The sequence below is a fragment of the Phalangium opilio genome, unplaced genomic scaffold, assembly GCF_054372755.1.
Source record: "Phalangium opilio isolate 3A_F unplaced genomic scaffold, DU_Popi_V2 ptg000246l_1, whole genome shotgun sequence".
Taxonomy (NCBI): Eukaryota; Metazoa; Arthropoda; class Arachnida; order Opiliones; family Phalangiidae; genus Phalangium; species Phalangium opilio.
In genome coordinates this window covers 4,550,115-4,556,731 of record NW_028324225.1, presented here as the reverse complement: position 1 = coordinate 4,556,731, position 6,617 = coordinate 4,550,115, and the positions used below count along the sequence as shown (strand labels likewise).

The 6,617-nt window shown below is 42.7% G+C and overlaps 5 non-coding genes across 5 annotated transcripts; all 5 read right to left on the bottom strand.

Annotated features, from left to right (window-relative positions):
* Positions 1 to 3,030: 3,030 nt before the first annotated feature.
* TRNAM-CAU (transfer RNA methionine (anticodon CAU)) lies at positions 3,031 to 3,102 on the bottom strand. Its single transcript has one exon. It is a non-coding gene; the product is annotated as a tRNA-Met (tRNA).
* A 199-nt stretch (positions 3,103 to 3,301) lies between these two features.
* Positions 3,302 to 3,373, bottom strand: TRNAT-CGU (transfer RNA threonine (anticodon CGU)). The gene has a single exon. It is a non-coding gene; the product is annotated as a tRNA-Thr (tRNA).
* Positions 3,374 to 5,063: 1,690 nt separating this feature from the next.
* Positions 5,064 to 5,135, bottom strand: TRNAM-CAU (transfer RNA methionine (anticodon CAU)). Its single transcript has one exon. It is a non-coding gene; the product is annotated as a tRNA-Met (tRNA).
* Positions 5,136 to 5,742: 607 nt separating this feature from the next.
* TRNAM-CAU (transfer RNA methionine (anticodon CAU)) lies at positions 5,743 to 5,814 on the bottom strand. Its single transcript has one exon. It is a non-coding gene; the product is annotated as a tRNA-Met (tRNA).
* A 199-nt stretch (positions 5,815 to 6,013) lies between these two features.
* Positions 6,014 to 6,085, bottom strand: TRNAM-CAU (transfer RNA methionine (anticodon CAU)). Its single transcript has one exon. It is a non-coding gene; the product is annotated as a tRNA-Met (tRNA).
* Positions 6,086 to 6,617: the final 532 nt, after the last annotated feature.

The window sequence follows — 6,617 nt, the reverse complement described above, 5'->3', positions numbered from 1 at the left end:
AAACTAACATATATCAAAATAGCAAGTGCTATTTTGCATTAATTTATCAGAGCGTGGTTTCGATCCACGGACCTCTGGGTTATGGGCCCAGCACGCTTCCACTGCGCCACTCTGCTTACATGATAATTGTATGAACAAACTAACATATATCAAAATAGCAAGTGCTATTTTGCATTAATTTAGCAGAGCGTGGTTTCGATCCACGGACCTCTGGGTTATGGGCCCAGCAGGCTTCCCTTGCGCCACTCTGCTTACATGATCATTGTATGAATAAACTAACTTATATCAAAATAGCTGGGGCTATTTTGCATTAAATTAGCAGAGCGTGGTTTCGATCCACGGACCTCTGGGTTATGGGCCCAGCACGCTTCCACTGCGCCACTCTGCTTACATGACCATTGTATGAAAAACTAACTTATATCAAAATAGCTGGGGCTATTTTGCATTAAATTAGCAGAGCGTGGTTTCGATCCACGGACCTCTGGGTTTTGGGCCCAGCACGCTTCCACAGCGCCACTCTGCTTACATGATCATTGTATGAATAAACTAACATATATCAAAATAGCAAGTGCTATTTTGCATTATTTTATCAGAGCGTGGTTTCGATCCACGGACCTCTGGGTTATGGGCCCAGCACGCTTCCACTGCGCCACTCTGCTTACATGATATTGTATGAACAAACTAACATATATCAAAATAGCAAGTGATATTTTGCATAAATTTAGCAGAGCGTAGTTTCGATCCACGGACATCTGGGTTATGGGCCCAGCAGGCTTCCACTGCGCCACTCTGCTTACATGATCATTGTATGAACAAACTAACATATATAAAATAGCAAGTGCTATTTTGCATTAATTTAGCAGAGCGTGGTTTCGATCCACGGACCTCTGGGTTATGGGCCCAGCAGGATTCCCTTGCGCCACTCTGCTTACATGATCATTGTATGAACAAACTAACATATATAAAATAGCAAGTGCTATTTTGCATTAATTTAGCAGAGCGTGGTTTCGATCCACGGACCTCTGGGTTATGGGCCCAGCACGCTTCCACTGCGCCACTCTGCTTACATGGTAATTGTATGAACAAACTAACATATATCAAAATAGCAAGTGATATTTTGCATAAATTTAGCAGAGCGTGATTTCGATCCACGGACCTCTGGGTTATGGGCCCAGCAGGCTTCCACTGCGCCACTCTTCTTACATTATCATTGTATGAACAAACTATCATATTTAAAAAATAGCAAGTGCTATTTTTAGTTATTTTAGCAGAGCGTGGTTTCGATCCACGGACCTCTGGGTTATGGGCCCAGCACGCTTCCACTGCGCCACTCTGCTTACATGATAATTGTATGAACAAACTAACATATATCAAAATAGCAAGTGCTATTTTGCATTAATTTAGCAGAGCGTGGTTTCGATCCACGGACCTCTGGGTTATGGGCCCAGCACGCTTCCACTGCGCCACTCTTCTTACATTATCAATGTATGAACAAACTATCATATTTAAAAAATAGCAAGTGCTATTTTGCATTAATTTATTAGAGCGTGGATTCGATCCACGGACCTCTGGGTTATGGGCCCAGCACGCTTCCACTGCGCCACTCTGCTTACATGATAATTGTATGAACAAACTAACATATATAAAATAGCAAGTGCTATTTTGCATTAATTTAGCAGAGCGTGGTTTCGATCCACCGACCTCTGGGTTATGGGCCCAGCACGCTTCCACTGCGTCACTCTGCTTACATGATAATTGTATGAACAAACTAACATATATAAAATAGCAAGTGCTATTTTGCATTAATTTAGCAGAGCGTGGTTTCGATCCACGGACCTCTGGGTTATGGGCCCAGCACGCTTCCACTGCGCCGCTCTGCTTACATTATCATTTTATGAACAAACTAACATATATAAAATAGCAAGTGCTCTTTTGCATTAATTTAGCAGAGCGTGGTTTCGATCCACGGACCTCTGGGTTATGGGCCCAGCACGCTTCCACTGCGCCACTCTTCTTACATTATCATTGTATGAACAAACTATCATATTTAAAAAACAGCAAGTGCTATTTTTAGTTATTTTAGCAGAGCAGGGTTTCGATCCACGGACCTCTGGGTTATGGGCCCAGCACGCTTCCACTGCGCCACTCTGCTTACATTATCATTGTATGAACAAACTAACATATATAAAATAGCAAGTGCTATTTTGCATTAATTTAGCAGAGCGTGGTATCGATCCACGGACCTCTGGGTTATGGGCCCAGCACGCTTCCACTGCGCCACTCTGCTAACATGATAATTGTATGAACAAACTAACATATATCAAAATAGCAAGTGATATTTTGCATAAATTTAGCAGAGCGTAGTTTCGATCCACGGACCTCTGGGTTATGGGCCCTGCACGCTTCCACTGCGCCACTCTGCTTACATGATAATTTTATGAACAAACTAACATATATCAAAATAGCAAGTGCTATTTTGCATTAATTTAGCCGAGCGTGATTTCGATCCACGGACCTCTGGGTTATGGGCCCAGCAAGCTTCCACTGCGCCACTCTGCTTACATGGTCATTGTATGAACAAACTAACATATATAAAAAAGCAAGTGCTATTTTGCATTAATTTAGCAGAGCGTGGTTTCGATCCACGGACCTCTGGGTTATGGGCCCAGCACGCTTCCACTGCGCCACTCTGCTTACATTATCATTGTATGAACAAACTATCTTATTTAAAAAATAGCAAACGCTATTTTTAGTTAATTTAGCAGAGCGTGGTTTCGATCCACGGACGTCTGGGTTATGGGCCAAGCACGCTTCCACTGCGCCACTCTGCTTACATGATAATTGTATGAACAAACTAACATATATCAAAATAGCAAGTGATATTTTGCATAAATTTAGCAGAGCGTAGTTTCGATCCACGGACATCTGGGTTATGGGCCCAGCAGGCTTCCACTGCGCCACTCTGCTTACATGATCATTGTATGAACAAACTAACATATATAAAATAGCAAGTGCTATTTTGCATTAACTTAGCAGAGCGTGGGTTCGATCCACGGACCTCTGGGTTATGGGCCCAGCACGCTTCCACTGCGCCACTCTGCTTACATGATAATAGTATGAACAAACTAACATATATTAAAATAGCAAGTGCTATTTTGCATAAATTTAGCAGAGCGTAGTTTCGATCCACGGACATCTGGGTTATGGGCCCAGCAGGCTTCCACTGCGCCACTCTGCTTACATGATCATTGTATGAACAAACTAACATATATAAAATAGCAAGTGCTATTTTGCATTAATTTAGCAGAGCGTGGGTTCGATCCACGGACCTCTGGGTTACGGGCCCAGCACGCTTCCACTGCGCCACTCTGCTTACATGATAATTGTATGAACAAACTAACATATATCAAAATAGCAAGTGATATTTTGCATAAATTTAGCAGAGCGTAGTTTCGATCCACGGACCTCTGGGTTATGGGCCCAGCACGCTTCCACTGCGCCACTCTGCTTACATGATAATTGTATGAACAAACTAACATATATCAAAATAGCAAGTGCTATTTTGCATTAATTTAGCAGAGCGTGGTTTCGATCCACGGACCTCTTGGTTATGGGCCCAGCACGCTTCTACTGCGCCACTCTGCTTACATTATCATTGTATGAACAAACTATCATATTTAAAAAATAGCAAGTGCTATTTGTAGTTAATTTAGCAGAGCGTGGTTTCGATCCACGGACGTCTGGGTTATGGGCCCAGCACGCTTCCACTGCGCCACTCTGCTTACGTGATCTTTGTATGAACAAACTAACATATATCAAAATAGCCAGTGATATTTTGCATAAATTTAGCAGAGCGTAGTTTCGATCCACGGACTTCTGGGTTATGGGCCCAGCAGGCTTCCACTGCGCGTCTCTGCTTACATGATCATTGTATGAAAAAACTAACATATATAAAATAGCAAGTGCTATTTTGCATTAATTTAGCATAGCGTGGTTTCGATCCACGGACCTCTGGGTTATGGGCCCAGCACGCTTCCACTGCGCCACTCTGCTTACATTATCATTGTATGAACAAACTATCATTTATAAAAAATAGCAAGTGCTATTTTTCATTAATTTAGCAGAGCGTGGTTTCGATCCACGGACCTCTGGGTTATGGGCCCAGCACGCTTCCACTGTGCCACTCTGCTTACATGGTAATTGTATGAACAAACTAACATATATCAAAATAGCAAGTGATATTTTGCATAAATTTAGCAGAGCGTAGTTTCGATCCACGGAAATCTGGGTTATGGGCCCAGCACGCTTCCACTGCGCCACTCTGCTTACATGATAATTGTATGAACAAACTAACATATATCAGAATAGCAAGTGCTATTTTGCATTAATTTAGCAGAGCGTGATTTCGATCCACGGACCTCTGGGTTATGGGCCCAGCAAGCTTCCACTGCGCCAAGCTGCCTACATGATCATTGTATAAACAAACTAACATATATAAAAAAGCAAGTGCTATTTTGCATTAATTTAGCAGAGCGTGGTTTCGATCCACGGACCTCTGGGTTATGGGCCCAGCCAGCTTCCACTGCGCCACTCTGCTTACGTGATAATTGCATGAACAAACTAACATATCAAAATAGCAAGTGAATTTTGCATAAATTTAGCAGAGCGTAGTTTCGATCCACGGACCTCTGGGTTATGGGCCCTGCACGCTTCCACTGCGCCACTCTGCTTACATGATCATTGTATGAACAAACTAACATATCAAAATAGCAAGTGATATTTTGCATAAATTTAGCAGAGCGTAGTTTCGATCCACGGACATCTGGATTATGGGCCCAGCAGGCTTCCACTGCGCCACTCTGCTTACATGATCATTGTATGAACAAACTAACATATATAAAATAGCAAGTGCTATTTTGCATTAATTTAGCAGAGCGTGGGTTTGATCCACGGACCTCTGGGTTATGGGCCCAGCACGCTTTCACTGCGCCACTCTGCTTACATGATAATTGTATGAACAAACTAACATATATCAAAATAGCAAGTGATATTTTGCATAAATTTAGCAGAGCGTGGGTTCGATCCACGGACCTCTGGGTTATGGGCCCAGCACGCTTCCACTGCGCCACTCTGCTTACATGATAATTGTATGAACAAACTAACATATATCAAAATAGCAAGTGCTATTTTGCATTAATTTAGCAGAGCGTGATTTCGATCCACGGACCTCTGGGTTATGGGCCCAGCAAGCTTCCACTGCGCCACTCTGCTTACATGATCATTGTATGAACAAACTAACATATATAAAAAAGCAAGTGCTATTTTGCATTACTTTAGCAGAGCTTGGTTTCGATCCACGGACCTCTGGGTTATGGGCCCAGCACGCTTCCACTGCGCCGCTCTGCTTACATTATCATTGTATGAAGAAACTATCATATTTAAAAAATAGCAAACGCTATTTTTAGTTAATTTAGCAGAGCGTGGTTTCGATCCACGGACGTCTGGGTTATGGGCCCAGCACGCTTCCACTGCGCCACTCTGCTCACATGATAATTGTATGAACAAACTAACATATATCAAAATAGCAAGTGATATTTTGCATAAATTTAGCAGAGCGTAGTTTCGATCCACGGACATCTGGGTTATGGGCCCAGCAGGCTTCCACTGCGCCACTCTGCTTACATGATCATTGTATGAACAAACTAACATATATAAAATAGCAAGTGCTATTTTGCATTAATTTAGCAGAGCGTGGGTTCGATCCACGGACCTCTGGGTTATGGGCCCAGCACGCTTCCACTGCGCCACTCTGCTTACATGATAATAGTATGAACAAACTAACATATATCAAAATAGCAAGTGCTATTTTGCATAAATTTAGCAGAGCGTAGTTTCGATCCACGGACATCTGGGTTATGGGCCCAGCAGGCTTCCACTGCGCCACTCTGCTTACATGATCATTGTATGAACAAACTAACATATATAAAATAGCAAGTGCTATTTTGCATTAATTTAGCAGAGCGTGGGATCGATCCACGGACCTCTGGGTTATGGGCCCAGCACGCTTCCACTGCGCCACTCTGCTTACATGATAATTGTATGAACAAACTAACATATATCAAAATAGCAAGTGATATTTTACATAAATTTAGCAGAGCGTAGTTTCGATCCACGGACCTCTGGGTTATGGGCCCAGCACGCTTCCACTGCGCCACTCTGCTTACATGATAATCGTATGAACAAACTAACATATATCAAAATAGCAAGTGCTATTTTGCATTAATTTAGCAGAGCGTGGTTTCGATCCACGGACCTCTGGGTTATGGGCCCAGCACGCTTCCACTGCGCCACTCTGCTTACATGATAATTGTATGAACAAACTAACATATATCAAAATAGCAAGTGATATTTTGCATAAATTTAGCAGAGCGTAGTTTCGATCCACGGACCTCTGGGTTATGGGCCCTGCACGCTTCCACTGCGCCACTCTGCTTACATGATAATTGTATGAACAAACTAACATATATCAAAATAGCAAGTGCTATTTTGCATTAATTTAGCAGAGCGTGATTTCGATCCACGGACCTCTGGGTTATGGGCCCAGCAAGCTTCCACTG